This window comes from Eurosta solidaginis, chromosome 4 (assembly GCF_040869045.1).
Source record: "Eurosta solidaginis isolate ZX-2024a chromosome 4, ASM4086904v1, whole genome shotgun sequence".
Taxonomy (NCBI): Eukaryota; Metazoa; Arthropoda; class Insecta; order Diptera; family Tephritidae; genus Eurosta; species Eurosta solidaginis.
The window spans coordinates 212,142,118-212,166,374 of record NC_090322.1 but is presented as its reverse complement, the minus strand read 5'-3'; the positions used below and the strand labels follow the sequence as shown (position 1 = coordinate 212,166,374).

General features: G+C 36.1%; 1 protein-coding gene and 1 non-coding gene across 2 annotated transcripts in view; one reads left to right on the top strand and one right to left on the bottom strand.

The window, feature by feature from the left end:
• Positions 1 to 24,257, top strand: part of mew (multiple edematous wings) — a 509,649-nt gene that overhangs the window by 301,983 nt on the left and 183,409 nt on the right. The gene's annotated exons all lie outside the window — the stretch shown is intronic.
• Positions 1,552 to 1,624, bottom strand: TRNAI-GAU (transfer RNA isoleucine (anticodon GAU)). Its single transcript has one exon. It is a non-coding gene; the product is annotated as a tRNA-Ile (tRNA).

Sequence of the window (24,257 nt, the reverse complement as noted above, 5' to 3'; positions counted from 1 at the left end):
GTGATCCCGATTTAGGTTTCGACTGTTTTGAAACGGAATTATAACGAAAATCGATCGGTCCAAGGTTGAACCCAGACTCGGGAAAAGCAACATCGCAATCTTTAGAAAACAGTTTGTACAATTTGCAGGCAGGGTCACCCTTCTGCAGTGGTTTAGCTAACACTCCAAGTGTCACGAAAAGTTTTTCAGTCAAAATTCATCTGCTGATAGATGACCTTCAGAGTGGTTATAAAACATGTAGGCCCCATACCATCAATGTGTTTTATTAATTTATTTTATTTTATCTTCTTTATTTCTTATTTCATATAAAGTTTAATTTTTATTTTCCAATAATTTATCAAATAAAACCAAAAAAATAAAATAAAGTCAAGTAAAAAATAAAATAAATCAAAGCAAAGTACAAACTTAAAAAATTTAATGAAATAAATTAAAATTGAAAAAATAAAGTAAAATAAAGAAGAATAAAATTAAACAATATAAACTGCAATAAAATAAAATAAAGTAAATAAAATTTATTAAAAAAATTTCAAAATTAAACAAACCAAATAACAATATAAAATAAAATGAATTGAAATAAAATAAAAGAAGCGTGAAATAAAAAAATAAAACAAATTGAAATAAAATAAAATTAAATTATATAAAACAAACTTAACTAAATTAAGGTAAAACAAAATAAAATGAAATAAAATAAAATAAAATAAGATAAAATAAAATAAAATACATCAAAATAAAATGAAAAAAAAAAAAAAATTATAAAAATAACATAAAATTTAATTAAATAAAATAAAATTTAAAAAACGAAGATTAAATAAAATAAACAAAGCAAAAAATAACATAAAATAAAATCAAATTAAAAAAAAAACAGCAAAATAAAATAAAATAAAACAAATCAAAAATAAAGAAGGATATAAAAATAACATAAAATAAAATGAAATAAAATAAAATAAAATAAAATAAAACAATAAAAAAAAATAAAATAGAAGAAATCAAAAATAAACTAAGTAAACAAACTACGTCAAATTAAGTTAAATAAAAAAAAACATAATAAAAAAATAAAAAAGTAAAAAATAACATAAAATTAAAAATTGTAAAATACAATAAAATAAAGTCAAATGAACTAAAACAAAATAACATAAGATATTATAAGATTAAATTAAATTAAAAAAAAAAAATAAAACAAAATAATGTAAAATAACATGAAATAAAATAAAATAAAATAAAATAAAATAAAATAAAATAACATAAAATAAAATAAATTAAATTAAAATGAAATCAAACAAAATTAAAAAATTAAGTAAAATAAGATAATATATTTTAAAATATAATAAAATTACATTAAATTAAATTAAACGAAAATAAACAAATTTAAAAAAACAACATACAACTAAATTAAATTAAATAAAAAAATTAAATAAAACAAATAAAATAAAATAAAACAAAATAAAATAAAAAACAACAATACAAAATAAAAAATAAACAAAGTAAAAAAAAAAATAAAATAAAAAATACCATAAAATTAAATAAAAATAATATAAAATAAAATAAAATACATGCCGAAACCCGGGATTGAAACGGGGACCTTTAGATCATCAATCTAACGCTTTCCCAACTGAGCTATTTCGGCTTATAGAATAACTACTGCTCGTTTCCCAATTGTCTGTGATTTCCTTGTGCTAAGTGCTAGAAATGCATTCATCAAGCATCATACTAATCGCTACTTACTAGCACAGCAACAAACACCTTAATAAACTAATATTTTCAAGTGATAACATATCGCATACTTAGATCCAAACGGCTATCAATTGAAAATTTTGCTCGGAGAACTCGAAAACACTCTCACACAATAAAATGTTTATTTTGAATTAAATATTTCCTTGGTGAGTAGAGAATTTATTAATAAATTGATTAAACAAATCCATTGGTATTGAGTTTGTGAGCTATAAGGTAAAATGGTAGTGGTTTTTGGGTTAGTCTGTTTTAGAACTAAGTACGTAGATAGATGGGCGATATGTTCTATACTTTATGAACCTTTAAGTTCACCGCCCCTCTTATCTTATGAAAAGCCAGTTAATCCAAATGAAAACTGTCTATTAGCAGATATTTACCTAAAACGCTTATCTTCTTTGAAGATTAATAGTAGCCTAAATTGACTTCTAAGTCAATTTAAATTTAGCTTGGTTCACTAGTAGATACTCAGATATGCACCTCAAGCAATTCACTAAATTTCCGAGTAAAACGCAAAACAAAAACGTTGAATACAAATTATCCAACATAAAGTTTATAAATTTTCAACCTCCTTAAAATGCGTCTCACGGTTTTCCCCGAAATTATTTAATGGCATTTAAAAAATGTCACTTTATTATGGTGCGTGTGTAGCATAACAACTCCGGTCAACTCAACCAAGCAAGACAACTTGCCACACAACTATGCATCAAATAAACGGTGCCGACACCAAAAACACACGCCCCTGGCACGAACGAGAACGAGGCGGTTAACCTGTTGCAACGGTAAAATAGTGAAAGTTATTAAACGATAATACTAAAGAGCTATAACAGCTTGAAAAAAAAAAAAACAAAAAAAAAGGCCAATAAAACATACAATGTTTAATGATTTGTCTCTAACAAAAAACACATTAGCCTAAGTAAGCGAGTAATTAATTTAAATCTTTGTTTTCCATTTTAATTAAGATGCCGCCATCAATAAATTCAATTGACAAGGTGGGCAGGTTACATAAATGAGGAAGGCGGCTTAATTTATGCACGCCCACTTACAGTAAATGAACCAAAACAAAAGCGGTTAATAGAACTTATTTTTCGAATGAAAATTGAATTCTAAATCAACATTTTTTTTTTTGTGTTTTTCTGTTACTAAATCTTTTCTGATATGCTAATTACGCTACTCACCAAAATAAAATGTGATATAATAAAAACTCACTGTTGAGTAGCACAAATGGCTATAACATTGAGTCAAGAAAGATAAAGGAAACACTCCGTTAAATCAAAAGTTCAAAATATTTTAGATATCAAAGAGCTGAGACTCCTTATTCTCTGATCGCCGATCTGGGATCAGGAAAACACCACCTCTTTTAGGTAGTCAGTGAATAAAGGCTAAACATCGACCCTCCTGCATCCACCCGCCCTTGCCTACCTGTAAACACAAATTGGAGCTTATCTGCATTGAATTGGAATTGGAATCGCGATATAGGCACATGCACTAATTGAGTGTGACTAGTACTATCTGGTTCAGCATCAGTGCGCCCAAATGTAGAAAGTATTACTACAGCGAATCGCTAGTTTCGAACTTGATCAGTACTATCGCATTAGAAGACTTCTGACTGACACTTTTCACAATGCAAAGTCCTACGAAATGGCAATTGGTCACTTTCTGGACCCTTTTTAACGCGTCCTTCGGATATGGTTCAGAAATAGTTTTTGGCTTTGATTAATCAATTTTAATGCATGCAGCTCAGATATAAGAGCTTTTTGTACAACTGTGACTACCAGCAGAGATGAAATAGTATGAAATGTTTCGGGCTCTTCTTTTGTCGTAGTCCCGCCCTGGGCCTGAACCCGGCATCGCATTTCATACAAATTTTTCTTTGACTACCCGACAGACCAAAACATGCTCTGCGTAAAAACTATGGTGCTTCCGAGTTATGAGCCACTAAGCAGGAGTGCAATAGCAGTGCTTTAATCAGGAAATGGAACTGAACGATTTGGCCTTAATCATACATAAATTGGGATGGGGCAGCCACTGTAACCTAATCAAACCGAATTTCACAGCTAATTACCTAAGCTTCTGCAATAAGTTGACTGAAACTACACTAATTTTTGTTTTACAGAGCTTGGACCGTCAGAAATCTGTTAAAATCGAGACATAAAATGGAGCCGGTTTTATATTATTCTGTAATGTAATGCCATTCGCTATTATTGTGCTGCCATCGCGGGCTGTCAAGCGAAGTACTCTCGCAACAAGAAAATAGCCGTGGTGGCTTGGTAGCGTGATTCGCCTACCACACCGAAGGTCCTGGGTTCAAGTCCTGTGCAAAGCAAAATCAGAGTTTAACAAAAACATTGTTTAAAATAGGAAAAGGGTTTTCTTAGAGGGGTAGCGCCTTGGCAGTGGTTCGGCAAACACTCCCAGTGCATTTCTGTTTTAAAAAGCTTTTCCTAAAATATGTAGGTCCCAAGCCGTCAATTTGTAGGGATAATCAAAACGAGCATGGCGCAAATTAGAAGACCAGCTCGGATTTGATCTCCTTGGAGGTAAGTCGCGCCAAGTTTTTTTTTTTGTTTAATTATAGATAGGGAGTTGGAAACACTCCCATTAAGAAATCTATAACTTTTCGATGATTCATTTAATTTTTCACCGTCGGTATTTAATGTTTTCAAGTTTAATGAGCTCAAGGCTGGTTATTAAGGTTCCTGATATTGACTTCAGGCCGAAATCGGAATATCTATAAATAAATTAATTACAACACAAAACCAAAATAATAGTCGGCCTTGAGCTCATTACATTTAGAAGTTATAAATTTTCGATAAAAAATCTTTAAATTTTTCGATATTAAAAATTAAATCGATATTTTTTTAAAATTAAATTGTTTTTTTTTTTTTCTATAACATATTAGTTCAACTTCAGTAATCAACCAATAACTTTTTAATAAAATATCGATTAGGTACGATAACTTTCTTATAAAAAAACGTGAACTTTCTGAAAACGAATCGTGACCTGTCCACCTTTCCAAAAAACCGATCACTTTTCGAAAATAAATTAATGAAGTTTCGCTAGCAAATTGGTAGCTCTTCGATAGCAAATTAAAATCGGTAACTGATTGATAAATTCTGCTACCGATAGCATATTTATAAAACTGCGCCAACAATACGATAACTCGTCTTCACCTCGCCGATAACAAACCTATAACCAGACGATAACTCGTCGATAAGGAATAACATGTCCCATGGCGGAAAAATACAAAGTGGCAGCACACTGACATACGTACAAGCATAAATACAAATTCCATGTACTTTGTTTTTGTAAATCGATGGACATTTGTCAAAATCTTACTGCGCCGGATGTTAAAGTGTCAATACATTTAAAAAAAAAGCAAACATCAGCTGATTTCCGGCTGTCACCTGTTTCTGGTTCCGTCATGGAATGTACATAGGTCGTCCAAAACAAACCGATGACTCGTCGATAACAGATCGTTGAAATTATGTTAACAAATTGTTAACACGCCGTCCGCTTTCAGCTCCGTTTTTGGTTTCAGTTTTAACTTTTTATCCTTCTTCTTGCTGACTACTCTTACGCTTACGCTACTGCGAGCAAAGATGTTAACAAATCAAAAATTGTTTGGCACATTTCTTGAGCATTTTTTAATAGGAACTTATTTTTTTCTTTGAAGGTGAATAACCCCTTTAAGTTGTAATAAACTCGCTGCAGGCATATTTTGGCTCGTTCTCCCACACACAAAGCAGCCGCAAATTTTAATGCTACAATTTTAAGTCTTTTAGTTTTTTTTAACACAAAAATTGTCATTCCTATTTATTATTGTTAGGGAGAAAATATAAAAACAAGAATGTATAAAAGTTAACTACATCTTAGGTTAGGTTGAACAGGCCGGTCCATGAGGACCACGCATAGACTGAATAAGTCCGTAGTGTTATCAGAAGTTTGTTTTAATGACCAAATTGAAAAATCAAAAACCAGGACCTATGTTATAAAATAACTCCGTCCTCTTGGCAAATATTAGAAGCTTCATAGGACTTAAGCCACTTGCTGCTTCTAGATCTGACAGCTGTATGACTCCTGATGGCTGAAGTCTTAGCCTGGAAAGAGCAGGGCGCGAGCACAGAACGTGCTCGATCGTTTCCTCCTCCAGCCCGCAATTCCTGCATCTGCTATTACTGACCAAGCCTAATTTAAAGGCATGTGCCACCAGAAGGCAGTGTCCAGTCAAAATACCCTTCATGAGTCTACAGTTGTAAGACCTACACATAATCTTCGACACTTTACAGCCCCGCGCTTGAACCCACGCCTTTCCTGCTTGGTCGATCATGTGCACCTCTCGCCTTCGCCTAATCTCTCCCAGTCTAATTGGGACGTCTACGGAGCAAGCTTCAAAGGATACGCCATTTTTAGCTAGTTCATCCGCTTTTTCATTCCCATCTATTCCCATATGCCCTGGGACCCAATATATATGTATGCTTCTCCTGTCCCGATTCTCTTCAAAGACTTGTTACACTCTAACACGCATTTAGATGCTGTGCTATGCGAGATTATTGCTTTAATTGCTGCTTGACTGTCAATATAAAAGTTTATACGATTACAGCTTAGGCTATTATCTTCCAGGGTTTCTACTGCTTTGGTTACGGCTACTATTTCCGCTTGGAAAAGGCTACAGTAATCCAGCAGCCTGTGGCATCTGTTTATTTCCGGATCAGCACAGTATACCACATACCCTTCTCGTTCCACTACTGTGGAACCATATGTGTACACATGTATCGCTTAGTCCGCCCTTTAGCACCCTTACTTCAACTGTCCACCCATATTGTGGCGATAAGATGGCCCTCGAAGCGCATATAGGGAACAAGGTAATCTGTTCGTCTTGTAATTGATGACGTTATACTACTATGGCCGTATGGTCGGCGCTAAAGCTGCCCGAGGCACCGAGCCTGGTTGCAGTTGTTAAAGTTATGTTCTTTGCTGTCAGGTCTACAGGTGGGATGAGCAGAATGGCATAGAGTGCAGCCGTCGGGGTTTTTGCAGGGCTCCCGTAATGCTAAGCATTAATAGTCTGCATACCCCTCAAATTTTTTGAGATATGTTGTTTTTTGTGTGGCTTTCCAATAAACAAGAACTCCATAGAATAGAATAGGGCTTACATGATGATTTCTAGATATTTTGTGCAAGGTTTCTCCTGTAGGGTCACCCCTCCTAACTTAGCCCTGATCTATGCTACATCTTAATATATATAAATGTGTGTCACGTTGTTTGTCCGCGATGAACTCCTAAGCTAATAAACCGATTTCAATAAAATTTGCCCGAAGTGTGCCGTTTGATCCAACTTGAAAGATAGGATAGCGTTCCTGTGAAGTTTCTTTCCGGGAAGTGGACCAGGGATCGATCTATTTCAGCAAATTTTATTTACGGTTCTATTTGCCTGAAATATGGTATAAAAGTAGGCTTTGCCTAGATTAGTATTTACGATACTTTTTTTTTCGGGAAGAGGACTAGGGACCGATCTTTTCGAACAAGTTCTGTTCTTTATTCGATTTACCTGAAATTGGGCTTACAGGTAGCTAGTCAGTATTAGTTTTGGCTAGGTAGTTTGGCTAGGTTATTATTTATTGGGAAATGTAGCAGGGACCGACTGGGACTGGGGCTTGGACTGGGACTAGGAGTGGCACTGAGACTGGGACGGGGTTTGAAGTGGGACTGCGCATGGTAAAAAGAGATTGAAAAGAACAAGAAAAACTAGAGGGAAGAGAAAATAGGGAAGAAGAAAGAAATAGAGTTAGACGAAGATTGAGAGATATTGATTGATGGAGTGGAAAAGAATTAAAAGAAAACGTTGCCGAAATGATCTATACAACGAGCTTTGGCAGTTGTTTTTTTCTTTCTTCTATTCTAATTTAATAATTTTTTCAATTAAGAAAAAATGTATCATAACAATAATAATGATAAGATAATTATTGTTAGGCCTTGAGCTCGATTCAGACCCGCGATCTTAGAAAAGACGGAGAGGGAGAAAGAGACGCAGAAAAAGAGAAGGGCAGAGGGAAAAGTCAAAAAAAAGATAAGGAAAAGGGTGAGAAAGAGGATCGGAGAGTAAGAGGTAAAAACTGCTTAAAATTTATGAAGATAGACAAAAGCTAGGGTAGAGCAATGTCTGCCGCGTCTAACTTAGAGCGTACAATTCTTTTTACTTCCTTCATATTAGGTCGGTTGCATGTTTGTCCGCTTTTCATACAAATCTTGCAATCGATTTTTATGTAACTTCTAATTGAGCTACATACGTGAAACTTTACACATAGGACATAGGTTAGAACACCGTGACAATGCAACAAAAGGAAAAAATCCGTTAGATGGCGCATGGGTCGAAATAATTAGATAAGAATTTGAAAATTTTCAAACCAGCTTTTAAGTAACTTCTCGATGAGCTAGAGACTTGAGATTTCAAACTTAATTCAGAGGTCGATGACAGCCGATGACACGAAACAAAAAGATTCTCTAGGGGGCGCACGGGATCAGATATTTAGAAATAAGAATAAAATAAAAGTTTTAAGCACTTCCTTCATGTAAATTGGCAAAAATCAGCGAAAATGTCTCCTTATATAAAAAGGTATATTCTTGCTAAACTTTGATTTTTAAATTTTGACATAGAAATTGCAAAAATATTTTAACGAATTTACTTGCAAATCCTCTTATTTGCAACCCTCTGCTAAGTTCGAATCACTCCAATATTTAATAATGCAAAATGGCCTTTATTAAAGTACTTCACAATAACACTCAAACTTTGCAACGAATAGCTTGCTCAATAAGCAAACTGCTTGATAGCTCAAATGAAACTGAATTCCAGCGCCTCTACATTTGCTGCCTTTTATACTCTCCGATTTGCTCGTTCGCATCTTCTAAGCGCTTCCATTTCCAGAATCTACTAGTTGGCCATCAGCTCTCAAATTTCTCAACTGTAACTACAATTGCACGATTTTATAGCTTCTCTCATTGCATTCTTTCACGAGTATCTCAGATATATGCATGTGGTTGTGCCTTGCTTCTCAGCTGCGTGTACGTACATATGTGTAGACATAATGATTGATTCGTTTATGTAGATACAAGTGACTGTCTGCTTTATTGTTGTTGTTACTTCATTTACTTAGTATCAGACTAGGGATGTGAGTATCACTTAGTGTCACTCATATTCGTCACAATATTTATGAGAAGTTAAAATATAAAAGTGGATCACACATTACTTGGATTGGAAAGCTGGTAGGAAAGGAGATATTGTTAGTCAATCAATTACGTTCCACCTTTATATTTTTACTTCTCATAAATATTTTTGCAATTTCTATGTAAAAATATAAAAATCAAAGTTTAGCAATAATATGTCTTTATAGTTATAAGGAGAAATTTTCGCTGATTTTTGACCATTTACATGAAGGAAGTGCTTAAAATTTTTATTTTATTTTTATTTTCATATAAGAGGCTATAAGCATGTACGTTATTCCTCGTACTAATGTAAACCTATGGCTGATTGTACAGGTTACAGTTAATTGGTTAAGGCGCGCTTTGCAGTAAATGAAGCGTGAATTGTGCACCATTTGATGGTAACATAAATTGCAACTTAAGGCAAACAGAATATAGAACACGCTACCTCCAATTTCCGTCACCGACAGGAACATATCTCATGTGACGTTCGCTAGTGTTTATTATTTTTATATTTTAAAGAGTCGTTAAGGTATTTTTTTTACGAACTTTTTTATTACTTTTGTCTAAAAATAATTTTGGTTTAATGTTTTTTTTTTATTATAACTAATCTACTACTAACTACTTCTATGCAACATTCGTTTATTTTTCATTTATTTATTTATTTAAATAAATTTTTATTGTTTATGATTTTATGATTTCGTACATATTTTATGTCTTTATGAAGTTTGCGTTTTCCGCTATTTGTGTTGAGTCAACTTGCTGTGACTGTGGCCGAAGGTGAGAAGTCACGTTTGGCTTATGACTAGCGCTACACCTACGCATCACATTGTGCAACGTGCAGCTTGCAGCGTGCCGCATTCGCTTAAATTACCCAATATCTCTGCGCATGTGCACAAAATTTAGAATCGTTTTGGTTTTTATTATTAACTGTACTCTCAGATAGTGGGTTGTGTGTGACCTGAAAGGCATAAATAAATACGCTACAATACGACCATTTTCATTATTTATTATTTCAATGAGGCGGAATATTAAGTGTGACTGTGAAATAAATAAAATAAAAATGATAAGCAGAGGAAGAAGCGCATCTGTTGCATACAAAATTGCATTGATTGCAAATTATTATGGTTTTTTGTGAATGTTGCGCAAAATGTTGCATGGTTGTGAATAAATACTATTCACGCCTACGATTAAATCTTAAATCAACTCTGGACCGTAGCATCTGCAAAAGCCGAGGTTATTGTTGTAGTTTGAAAGTAATCTAGAATGGGAGTTTTGTAAAGTAGATCTAAACAGTGGAACTACGCAGACCTATATCGGGATAAGAATTGGCAATAGGAAGTGCTTTCGAAAATCTTCGAAAAGGGTTTCAACAATTCCAACTAATTCCACACTACACACAGAGAAAAACTATTGTAAAATTAACTTATAATCGCGTATACCACAGCTTAAACTTAGGTATAATTAACCTACTAAGTTTTTTCATCATCTTAATAAATAATAACTAAATTTGGTAATAAATTCCCTAAGCTTTGTTTCCATTGTCGAGCATAAATTGTGTAAGTACTTTGGTAGGATGTATAAGTTTCTTGGGCCCCATACAAAATTCTCTAACTAAGTCAACTTTTTTCGATTTACAATTGATTTTCTCTGTATGTACTCTTAAGTATCATGCTTTAGTAGTTCTTTCAGGATGGTAGTAATATTAGCAGTCGCCAAGAAAATGTAGGTCAGAAGGAAAATCTGAGAAGTGAAAATACTATTGCGAATTATTTTGCACCTTCTGTTAATGTTCGAATCGCTGAACTGTCGATTAAGTTACTCAAATATTCAGTATAGCAAAATGTAATTTTTTCACAACTCTACCGTAGTAGTGCATCGCAATTAAATTACTTGCGGATTTTTTTTAACGTGTTCAAAATCAAAACTGATTCATTATTCCTCAGCCTGTGCTGCTTTTATACTCTCAATTGCCTCGTTCACCTATATCTCGTAGGGTCTAGACTTTTCACGAATAGCTTTCTCGAACACTTGCTTATTTATTTCTCGATATGTATCTCATAGTTGGCCATTTAGCTATATACATGTGTATGCGCTAGTAAAGTCATCTTGCTCTTAGCTGCTGACTACATGCATGTGAAATATTCTTCTCGCTTTGACTTTGCTGTTTACATGTATGTGTGGCTGCTCGCTTTCGTTTACATGCATAGTGACGCATCGAAATGTTAATATTCGATACAACATCATTTAAGTAATGATGCATAGTTGTTTCTTCCTCTCATTCGAGTGGTACTTTGAATCGCAGCGGAAAGTAGAGTAGTGTCGGTGGGACCAATCCAACATACTCGGCTCAAGTGCTCACCAAGGTGTGTAGGGTAACCAGCGTAATACACTTTCAATAAAAAAATGCTAATGACTCGTAACCAATCAATTTTTACCTTTGACGGCCAAGAATACGTTCTAATGGCCATGATTTGAGGGCGCGTTTTTGCAACGCCCCGAGTCTTATTAGGTAAGCCTGGTTGATGGAGTGTTGGACGCAAATGCTATTATGCCTTTGCGATGGAAAGGGCAGAAACGATAGCAATCGTACCTTTTGATGTCTGCTATAATAGGGTACCTGATAAAAGAAGTTGTGATTTTAAAAAACCAGCACTGCCTTTCATACATATATGCGGCGACGGAGGCTACGAACGATGCAACTAAGGAGTCCTTCAAAAGACATACGGAAGGAAGTTATATTGGGACTGAATGGGTTGTGTAGTGCAAGCCCCTCAAAGCGGTTTCCAGAATAATTCATAGCTTACCCAATTGTCAACCCTACCTATCCGTTGCGAATCCTATTTATCTAGCTGGCGACCTCAAGCTCCTTACTGAAGGAGGAGGTTGGATGACCTAGAACATTCAATATGGTCAAATCAAATCGTTCTCCAGATGGTCGGGCCATTTTCCAGAACATATAGGACACATCTCCGGCAAAGGAGAATAAGGAGGAAGCTAACTACAGTAGGAAAATAGTGGCGCCCAGAAATAGCCATCCCAAAAGGAGAAAGTTGGTTAACTTTAAAATTTTTTATCAGCTTGTTATCTGTAGAGCCATATTCCAACATAAAAAGATCCACCAAGCTGATCGTGTGGCATCCACTTCCGTCTGTGAGGCGAGGAAGGTGGGTATAGTCTTGCAAGGAAAGTTTTCATCGAGAATAAGCTCACTAAACATAGTCACAACGAAATCAACACTCGGCTCTAGCATATGCTCTCTGTCAGCTAAATACGTCCTGACGATGGATCCAAACAGTGGAAACGTGTTTTTAATAACATGTATGTGTTTACTTTATGGAGCTTGGATATTGGCAGATAGCAATAATGCATAATAATTCTGCTCGAAAATTTCGCAACCACAAACAACAATACCTATTAATGAAACTTACGTTGTACCGCCAAAGTATAACGTCACAGTTTTTTGTAGGGGTTCGGCAAGGAAATCTTCGGGATCGTAGCATCTCCGTACAATATGGTTTTGCGAACGTAGCCTATGGGTTTTGATTAGTTGAACAATGTAAGTTTCTGCTTATAGCTCATCGTTAAGGCTTCTTCGATATTCTCCCTACCCAAGGCATAGGAGCCTTGCACAGAGTATGATAGGAAGCATTTTAATGTTCTTGGGAAGGTTGTATAATTCGAAGTTAAGAACTTAAGTGCACAGGTTTGTATTGATGGTATTTGCATCATTGACCTTACTCTGCCATATCTAGTCTGGATAAACAGTATAAAAATAAAGTGAAAGGACGAGGACAAAAGGTGCTGCTCTCATCAGGAGATATATCACAGTTTAGAGATACAAATTGTGAAGGACTTGATTTAGTATGTTTTTTGCCAACAAATTCTACTTGGAACTGGGTGTATAATTGAGAAGCTCGCCCTAAATCTCTTCGCACAAAGTATATTTTTTTAACTCCCATTTTAATAAAGAATGACCTTTCTCTATGGGTCTTTAACATAACCGACTGATTTATGGCTCAGGGGCATAGCTGCCGTTAAAAACTAATTTTTCCTAAAGATTTTGGTGCTACACATTTTATTGTACCGGCAACCCTGAAAATAACTCACAAACTCTCCGAAGTCACAAAATATGAACACAATGTGCGCACAATCAAGTAAGTGCAATAACAAAATATTTAACAAGCAAATGAAAAGCGTCTAAGACAACATTCATTGCATAAATAAATAAATAAGGGAAATCTGTTGAACGCCCATCGCCGCATGTCGTAGGCTACTACTACATATACAAACATCCGCAACCTCCATACTACAATTCTGCGTAATACTACATTTTATATCGAATATCAGACCACAATAATTTTGATTATCATAATCCCACTTCCCACTGATCTCCAAGAAGACCCAACGCGCACTCTCGCCGATATGCCTGCTGATTTTGCACATTATTGCATGCGCTTCAATATGTATTTGTTTACAAATTATGTGTAAAAAAAAAAAATCAACCTAAAATTGTGCACTTTTGTTTATTTTCATAACTCAACTGCAAACCACATGCGTCTGCTGCTGCTGCACTGTAGTGTTTAACTCCCAAGCAAATCCCACACGCTCATGAGGAGCAGAAGGCTCAATGTACGAAATTAGATTTTTCGTTCTTCCTTCACTCTTCTTTGCTCGTTCTGCTTGAATTTTGTATGATAATCTTCCCTGATTATCTCTTACTTTGCGAAAGCGTACGACTGCAATATTACTTTAGCTGTTCAATGTGATTTGCCTGCAACGATAAAAAGTTGCTTCATAAATTTCACTTTACTCGCGAAGCCCACCAACACTGAATATCTAGTCACATTGTTGGTATAATTGCTTGGTGCGTACACGAGTATTCTTTTTCTTATGGTGATGCTTTTAATGTTCGACAGTGGTTTGCGTGGTTTCCTTCTGGCGGCAAGGCAACATAGAGGCGCGCCAGAAAATATATTTCTCATAGTTATGGATAGTGGGTTTGAAATACTAGAGTGGAAAAACACTAGTGGTGAAAATATATAAGCTTATGTTGTTGTTGCTGTTGTTGTAGCGATAAAGACACTCTCCGAAGGTTTTGGGGATTGTTATAGATGTTGATGGTCCTTTTCCGGACATGGGTTCCATAAGTTCCGTTAACAAGCACCAATAACGCACAAGCCGGACATTCTTACGAACGGTTTAATATGAACACATTGAAGCTTCTACGCCATCTCGCCGCCCACCCCCTGTTCTTGTATTCGCCTAGGATAGGTGAGATTGCTTATAGTAGCACGAAAAGCGAACTTGGGTCGCTTACATATTTCCGGGCAGGTAAGGCGTCGTGTTAGTGTCTAGTCTAAATTATTTTTTCTTAACACCAGTTCTCGAATAAACCTGATTTTTATAAAGTATCGGAAATATAAATACTTTCAATCAGCATTATTTCTTAACATGTATTATTATACATTCGATGGAAATGAATTTGATTTATTAATTTTGTAACGAATCTGAAAATTGTAAGTCCTCAAAGGAGAAGAGAAAGACCCACCAATAAGTGTACAGAATTGATCAGAATGACGATCTGAGTTGATTCAGCCATGTCCGTCTGTCTGACCATCCGTCTGTTCGTCTTTTCATTTGAACGCAAACTAGTCCCTCAATTTTTGAGATATCTTGATGAAATTTCATTCGCGGGTATATTTTGGTGACGGAATCGACCGGATAGGACCACTATAGCATATATCCAAATACAACCCAATGGTATAAGATTATTGTTCAGATCAATTTATTAAAGGTATGAAGTCTGCAGACAGTTCCGTCTTTACTTGTTTTCATAAATGTTTACAAAATTTCCCAGAAAACCTTAAAAATGTCTATGCTTACATTCCCCCCAGGGGGACTAGTAATTCATTGTAAACTATGTATGTGAGCAAAAACCGTACTGAAACTCACTGAACAGCAGTGTCCTTTATTTACTTCCGGCGTTTGGTTCCTCTTATTAACGCACACAAATCTACACCGACCGCTCCAAAACGGACTGTAGTGTGTGGGCTTGTATCTATTCACATTCTCATTCACACTGCCGCCATACTGTAGTGTGTTTCAAACAGAAGTCTTTATGATTTGGGCTGTAGGGACATGTAAACAACTTTTTCCTCCAAAAACCAACACTCCAGAAACATCACTTATCTGGGTTTCGGATCATAGGGCGATCGAGGGAAAGGAAATGAATGATGAGCTGGCACGTAGGAGCGTAGGTAAATGAGGGAATAATCAGCATCGCAGTAGGCATACCCCTAGGGGCAGCAAGGGGGAAAGATCAGCAATAGTGAAAGATCACTGCGAGCTGTGCAATTTTTTAAGCTACAAGACCAGACTACAATGAAAGAAGGACAAGGAGTCTTCTGAGTAGATATATAGCCGAAACCCATAAACTTATAGCGGCCAGCACCGAGCATTGGGCTTTAGACCCACATGCGAAAAAGATGGGTATTCCGCATAATGACCTCTACAGAAGTTGTAATGACTTAACTATCAAAGAGACTATTGAGCATTTTCAGTGGAAGTGCCGAGCTTTTGCTAGAACACGTCTAAGATCCTTCGGAAGCCCACTTCTGAAAAATCTAGGTCAATTACCGGAAATAGGTCTTACAAATATTCTTGATCAACTCTTGATTGTAGTACACATCCGATAAAGAACTCAGTAGGTTTAAACCAGTTTTTCATTAGTTATTTAGGCGACCAGGGTTGCAGCCACCTAACTCAGAATTGTCGGTACGAAAACACCAAAGACTTATTTAACTTCCGCTTAACTTTTAATGCCAATGGAATTAAAAACGTTTTCCACTTTGACCTTCTAGTGTAGTATTGGTCTTCTTTTTCTCTGCTTACATAGGCGATAAGAATACCTTTTTGGCTGGCACCACATTTTTCATTCGATTGACATTAAGGGTCACTCCCTTTTAAAACCCTTATTAATACCTTTAATTTGATACCCATATCGTACAAACACATTATAGAGTCACCCTGGTTCACCTTAATGGCGATATCTCGAAAAGGCGTCAACCTAAAGAACTAAGGCCCACTCTCTTTTAAAATACTCATTAACACCTTTTATTTGATAGCCATGTCATACAAACACATTCCAGGGTTACCCTAGCTTAATTTTCCTACATGGTGATTTTTCCTTATTTTGTCTCCAAAGCTCTCAGCTGAGTATGTAATGGTCGGGTACACCCGAACTTAGCCTTCCTTACTTGTTCGATGATAAATTTATTCCTATTACAGAATATCGCTCAGAGGATACACGAAGCGCTGCCGATTATCGGCGGATTGCCAAATACTTTTTTTTAAAGCTTATTCATTCTGGATTCTTCAATACTTTGCTGCGTTACAGCTTTATTAGCATTTCACTTGCTGTCTTCAGTGCGGGTTTTGTTTTTTGCAAAGACCTCAGCTTCACCTTAGTTGTTCTGTCCGTGCTCCATAACACCTAAGAGGCTCGTGGATACGGGGCGTCGTAAAAAGTTGTGGTAAATCAACTTTCCAGTCCAAACCTATTCACCACAACACGCTGCATTTATGAACTTTTTCGTAGTCCGCATTCTCATGTTGCAATCAGCAGCGATACCCAAATTTGCAATCAACTACGCACATTTAATAACACAAGCGTAGCCAACTCGAACAATTGTGGCAGTCAAAAAATAGTATGCAACAAAGAGCCAAAATTGTGGAATTTTAAGAATAACAAGCATTTGATTTTTTCGTTTTTTTTTTTTCTTTAAAAGTGTGTGCTATTGTTGCGATTGCATTGCTGATCGCGGCATTTTGTGGCTTACATTTACGTATGTTGCAGCAACATTTTTTTACACACGACACACATGTTTATACGCTGAGTTATGTGTTGCATATCGCTGTTGTAATCGCCAACGTCTGCGGTCGAAGTTTTCTCATTTCATTAGCTTTTTTTCTTGTTGGTGTTCTTTTTCCATCGCAAACAATATATTTTCTGAACTCCAGCGAGTATGTTAATTTTTCACTTAGCCCATAGGCAATTTGTCATTGGACACCATGGGCAATTTTTTCGCAGCCAAGCAAAGCATTTAAGAGCCAAACAACTTTTAACACCTTTTCCTTTTATATTTTGTTCCTTTCCAAGTGCTTATTGATTTGCTTGACGATGCAACAACGAAAGAAGATCACTCAATGTGGTTGGATAGTGAAAATTGGCATACCAACATATACCGCAATAAGATCTACAACAACAACAAGCATAACAACAGTGGCTGTCTATTGGCAATGCAAATGAGTGCAAGCATTACTTCCCAGGCTTTGCTGACTTATTGAGCTCTAGTTTTTCAAGCCGCGTACTTGAAGTGGTTTTGTGGTCGAATTTATTGTAGTTCGTGGGACACCTTTTGGCATTTAGAGTTTAAGATTTGCGCTAAATAACATACTTCGTAGTACATACAAAAGCTAGTAACTTTTCTTAATTTGCATATGTACATGAGTATTTACTTATGCATATATTAAGTTGTATACAATTTAAGCTGATTGCAAAATTTCTTTCGTTGGCCACCACACACATGCTGCCAGCTTTCGAAATACAGATCCAGATTCGTGTTTCTGTCAAGTCAGCTTATGTGACTTCCAATAAATCTGCGATTGTAATTTTACCTGAACGCTGATTTACTGCTAATATTTGTATTTAGGTACAAGTATTTATTTAAAAGCAGCTCGTGTCCGTGTTAATTTACAGTAAATATTTCGAATACGAGCTCGAGTAGCAATCGGCTTTTGCCATTACAGAAGTTGGTTGCTGTGCCACTTGGACACCAAAGATCCAAGCTCAAGTCGCGCACTGGGCGCCATTTTGATGCACATTTCTCCTGGAACCAATTGCTCCTTATTGCGTATGCCTAGTCGGTACTCCGTTCGAGCCATTTGGAGCTGACGATAAACCTGCTGATACCTTTTACAGAGCATTTAGCTACTTCCTTAACTTCTAGCTGCATATAACTACCCATAGTTAGAAACTTAGTATGTTCTGGAGTTGGGCACTCACACAATTACTACGCGATTTTTCCTTTGCTGCCTTCCTCGCCGCAGCTCCTGAAAATGCTGTTAAATGGGATCCCCATTATCCCAGTATGCAGGCCATAAGGCCAGTGTCCCATTGTTGTGGCAGTGATCACAAAGATTTGGTCCTCTGTGCTCTTACTATTGTAATTCGGTCAGGTGTACTTGGTTATCTTGCAGGAGTCCGAGGAGTACGAGTTGGAGACAACAAACTCCTTAAATCTGCTATGTATATTTATTTTAATTAATCTAAGTGCACAATGCACATAGACTGCCTCCACAATCTCCAGAAGTGTCCCTGCCCTTGCAAGTTCGTATGCCTTCTCGTTGCCCTCGATATTCCTGTGATTAGGTACCCATATAATGGTTATGTTTGTGAAGTTAGCTGCGGCTTGAAGCGACCTCTTGCAGTAGCTGACGTCCTTGGCCGAAGTGATAGGTAGTTAAGCGCCATGAACGCTGCTTGGCTATCTGAGTAAATGCACACCTTGCGACCAAATACATCTTAAAGTGTGGGTCAAACTCATTTGCAAAGTACAAAAGTTAATTCATTTGAACTTGACACTGTGCTCACTTCATAGTTTTCTCTAAGGTTTACGTTTAAAAATTTCACCATACATATGTATGTGATATCCCCAGTTCGCCTTTTCTTTTTTATTTTATTATTCAGCTTGTACCGAATTCGTATCCATAAAAGGTGATGGCAAAGCGAATTCAATCAAAATCGCTGAGCAGAAAAATGTCAAGTCAAAAGAAAATTTTCATTGCTTTCGATTAGTTGACATATTGTCGTACCAAGGCGTTGTGTGGCAAATATCAATAAGAAGCAATCAGCTGATGGGGATAACGACACCTGGTGCTGAATTCACCATGGCTTGTAACTAAGTACTTTAACAGGTGTACGGCACTCAATGCATGCTGAAATAAACAACACACATGACAAACAAATTCTTAGCCGAATAGTTGAAGGGCAGGTGATTTACGGCTCACACAATCACACTACTTGCAGCTACGGCACTCAATTTGCGTTCGCTCATAACAATGCAGTGCATAGTGTAGACAATCTTAGAACTTAGCTCTTAAATATTTCATAAATTGGTGAATTAGTTTTTAGTTTAAGTAGCCATATTTGTAGAGGCAAATGAAAGAATTTGTTTAAAGAAAGTTGCAGCACAATATGTTCAGTAGTGTCGGAGTTACTTCTTTCGACTTTGATTTATAATATGTACAGATACCACCTTCTCTACTTCAGTGGAAAGTAAGCACTGAGTAAATTTTGCGAATGTTCTCCAGCTACGGGCTATGGGTCTATATGACAATAAAATCGAAATCCGAGCCTAAGACCTCGTGGAAATTTTATCAGCAGAGAAAAATTATAGGTTGTTTATTTACAAAAGCATCTCATGCAAGTGTTCTCTCATTCTTTTGAGTTTTTCGCCAATATAAGACAAAACGCTCCCAGTGTTTCCCCTTTTTAAAAATACGACTGTAATCATTTTATAATTAACAATTTTTTTTTCAATGATTTGACTTAGATACTAATTGAGTGTTTTTATTACTTTCATTTCAGGTATGTAATTCGTCAAATAATTTTTTATAATAAACACAGTAAGTAGCATAATATCTATTAGAAGAAGAAGAAATGATAATCGTATTTATAAAGAATAAAAAATAATAACAATAGAGGACGAGATGACGTCAAAACTTATATGTTAAGTTCATTTATTGTGAAATATACGGTTATAGTTACAGCTGTGGTTAAAGTTACTGTTAACCTTATGGTTACGTTCACGATTACAGGTTAGTTTACTATCATAGGTTCGGTTATGATAACATTTACCAAAACGAAATAAGTTATGGTTACGATTATTGTAAAACTTACAATTATAAATACGGTTACTATTACAGTGATGTTAACGATTATAGTTAGGACTGCGATTATAGTTACAATTACGATTAAAGTTACGATAACGATTATAGCAAAGATAACTATTATAGTTACGCTTACGATTACAGTTACAGATACGATTATTGTTACGGCTTCGATTATAATTGCGGGTATGATAACAGTTACAGTTACGATTACAGTTACGAATACGATTACAGTTACGATTACTGTTACCGTTGCTGTTACGACTTCTGTTAAGTTGAAATTATGGTTTCGGTTAACAGCTACGATTACAGTAACTGCTGGTTAGGGTTGTGACTTCATTAAAAATATAATGAAATACATTTTTTATTTGTTTTTGGAGACGTTTGTATTAAGGAGCACACTTAATACTTAATGAATACTTAGTACTCACGACATTTTTTTGTAAAATAATCGCTTAATTTAATTGGAGCCCTGCTCTCAACTCATCCGTTACACAATTCCTTGATCCTAACATCGCAATAATTACGCTGTCACCTTTTTAATTGACAAAACAATACAAGCCGTGCATAAATATGTAGACATGTTTGTATAAATATTATACATATTTATGTTTAGATAGCCATATGTCCTGTTTACAAAACTTATTTGACATGATTTTATCGCAGTCGCTTAAAGGCTGCGAAAAAAAAATTTGCAAATCGACGAAGCTCGCAGTAGGGCACAGTTCAAAAGCGTGGCAGCGCAAACAAATGTTGAAAAACAAAAAGGTATCCTACATACATACATACATATGTAGGTAAAACGTGAAATTAGAAAACGCATTGGCATACAAAACACACTCAAAAAGCGCCTCACATGTAGGTGTTATCAACAATATTAAGGTAAGACTGCCGCAGCAGCAGCAGCTTATTTGTGGCAAAAGCATATACTTAAACCTTTCGGCTTTTTGTTATTGCACTATACACCCGCTTAAATTAAATGCGATAAAAAATCACGATTAAAATGAAAATGATCGTGTTGAATGCGACGTAAAAGTCAAAGTTGAATCTGAAATCAAGCTGACGAGCGCTAATCGTATGAGTTTTTGTTGTGCAGCTTTTTTGTGGATACGCAACAATTTCAGCTGCAGGAATATAAGACAGACCGACTGACTGCTAGCAAGCAAAGCACAAAAACGAGGTCTGGCTATAAATCAGACACCCACACTTTGATTATTTCAACATTTTGACATTTGTCTGAAAACGCTGTTGCATCGCGCACTTATGTATATGAACATTTGTGATTGGGGTGTGTGCAATAATGATTGCACTAATGTTTAAGTAGGCATGTATGTTGTTGTAGAGAAAAAAGCCAAAATACAGCAGCAATAATAACATGCAAAAACATTGCCGCAACATTTGTTGCTGCAACAATCATTTACTGCTGTTAGACCGTCAGTTAATGTTGTTGCTGTTATAGACATTGATACCCGTAGATACCGTCCGCTTGTATATATTTTCATGTAATTGTTGTTGTTGTAGTTGTTTTAAGTGACTCTTATATTGTTGTAGCTATTGTAGTTGATGAGTGTTGCTAAGGTTGTTGATTTCATGTCAGCTGTATGTTGATGTCATTCACATCAATGTCGTAACCGCATCCAGTCATTAGTTGAACTTGAATGGTAGGGATGTATGTAAGAGTGACCTGAATGTGTGACTGGTAATGTTTACATTTGAAAGCCTCAGATACTACCAGATACCAAAGTACATGTTATAGGTCTCTCAAACTTAAACAAAATTTCTGACAACTTTTTTTCCGAAGGGTGTTTTAGATTTTCCTCCATACAAACAATTTTTTTATATGGAAGAAAATCTGCAACGCCCTTCGGAAAAATGCGATTTTTGAAGCCTCCTGTACTTTGTTGGTTAGAGTACGAAACTGCATAACAAAAAAACAAAATTAGTTCACACTCAAAGTGTTCGGCAGGTGAGTCCAAAATACGAGGTAGAATGAGGAAGAGTACGGAGCATAGAGAATAAGACAGCTCCATCCCACATCCGTGAGCCAGACCAGTTACATAGACAATATAAGTTGGGTTAAAGCTGTAGAACGGTGGATGGAAAGGTGCAAGTCAGAGGGTGTACTTGAAAAGTGGCGATTTTCCAACAAATAATGTGGAAGAAGGTAATAAGCCAAAGGAAGGTAACGCGTAGGACACGGCTTTGTTGGAGGTGCAAAAGAGAAGCAACATTTAACTCCGGCTGTTTCCTAGTAGATGAATGATATGACGAAGAAGTTACTAACTGTGGCACTGGTTGATTGTAGCAATCCTTTCGGACAGAAGTCGACTAAAACGTGGAGATCTGTAAAAAGGAAATTTATCAGCTTAATTCTGAAGATTTTTCGGGGAGAACCAAGTAAAGCGTTCCAATCTTTGATTCGGCAGGGTGTTACAATGATGTAGAACTGATAGCGTGCGACAACGTATTGAGCTTCCGGTAACTAGAGGCAGTTGTGGCAGTGCAGATTACCACTATACCAAAAGCCAAAGTACATGTACCATGCATAATGAAGCCGGAAGATACGCAGTACCAGAACCCGAATATAACGACACTGGATTTGAAGGCAATCAACCTATCGCGGCCTAGGCATGGAGGATATAACTACGTCTTCCACAAAAACAAGCAGGCGTACGCTTTGTTGTACAGGCAACTTCGGAAAATTGTCTGTGTCACAGGCAGAACTTTTCTGCGACAAAGACAAAGAAGTCTCAAGAATAACTATCCTAACACGCCGAAAGTGGGCAAGGTTGGAAGGGTACTCGAAATCCATTAAACAGGGGGGAAAGAGGGGACCTCGTCCACACAACGAAGCTACTGGAGAGGGACAAACAGCCAAATTTTGTTGCGAGTTGCACAGACAAACTTCCAAAATAGAGAAATCACGAGGCCAAAAATCGTAACATGTAATCAACCCGCACAGAAATAAAGAGAAACGGCAATGTCGAAGCCAAGGCATCGTATGCAGCTGTAACAAAAGCGTTGCCAGAGATTAGAAAAGTTGTTCCCTTAATAGTTAAGCCAAATACAAAGCAAGGTGCTGAAAAAACCAAAAATGATCTAAACTTGAATGTCGATCCAAAGGAGCTACAAATTACAAATATAGTAGCAAGACAAAGCGGTGTAGTGATTGTAGAGAGTGCAAATGACCATGATCGTGAGAAAATAAAAAATGCTATTGAGAACAGCCTCGGAAATAACTACAATGTGAAGATTCCTATGAAAGTGAAACCAACCGTTATTGTAACTGGTATAAATTTCAAGTATGATAATGATGAGCTTACCCAGAGAATTAAACGTCAGAATAATTGTCTATCCGAAACAGATATAAAAATTGTCAAGCAGTATGAAGTTAAAAAAATGAGAAAATTTACTATAATGCCGTAATTGAAGTGGAGGTTGAAGCTTTTATGAATATACTAGCCGGAGAAAGGCTCAATGTAGGCTGGGAGCGGTGCAGAGTATATGATGCAGTGCAAGTACTATGTTGTTTCAAATGCAAAGGCTTCAATCACAAAGCCAGTGACTGCAAAGAAAAAGAAGTATGCACAAAATGCTTGGGTGAGCATAAATATGTGGTATGCAATAAAGAAGCAATAAATAAATGCATCAACTGCATCAGGGCAAATAAAGAATTAAATTTGGGACTGGACGAAAATCACGATTCCATGGACAGAATGTGTCCTGTGTATCAACAAAAGCTCATAGCAAGGAAGAGGAAGATTGGCTATTAGCAACCAACGAGGGAATCTGTAACCACAAAGCACAAGTCAAAAACTAAAACAAACCTGCGTAACAAAGAGCTCAACTTGGACTGTATATATCTTAATATTAATAGTATTACAGCAAATAAGCTAGAGCTGGAACATCTTATAGAAATAAAAAAACCCAGCATTGTTTTATGCGCGGAAACATGTACAACAGATAAAATCATGGATTCTGAGCTATGCATTTCCACATATAAATTCATCCGCTGCGATTCCCACAGTAGACATACAGGTGGTGTTCTAATGTATGTACATGAAAATTTACAATATAGCATAGTGTGTAATAAAGCTATTGACAGGAATGTGTGGTGCATTGTCATAAAACTTAAAAAATATGCGTTAAAATGGCAAATTGGTGTACTCTATCACTCACCAAATAGCAGTGATGCTGACTTCATGACATACTTAAACAATGTCATCAATGAACACCTCAGGGAATCTGACAACATTATAATAGTTGGAGATTTTAACATTAATATGAATATATCATCAACATACTCAAACCAGCTTATAAGTTTATTTGCACAAATGGCTATGGTACAAAGAATAAATTTCAACACAAGAATAACTGAG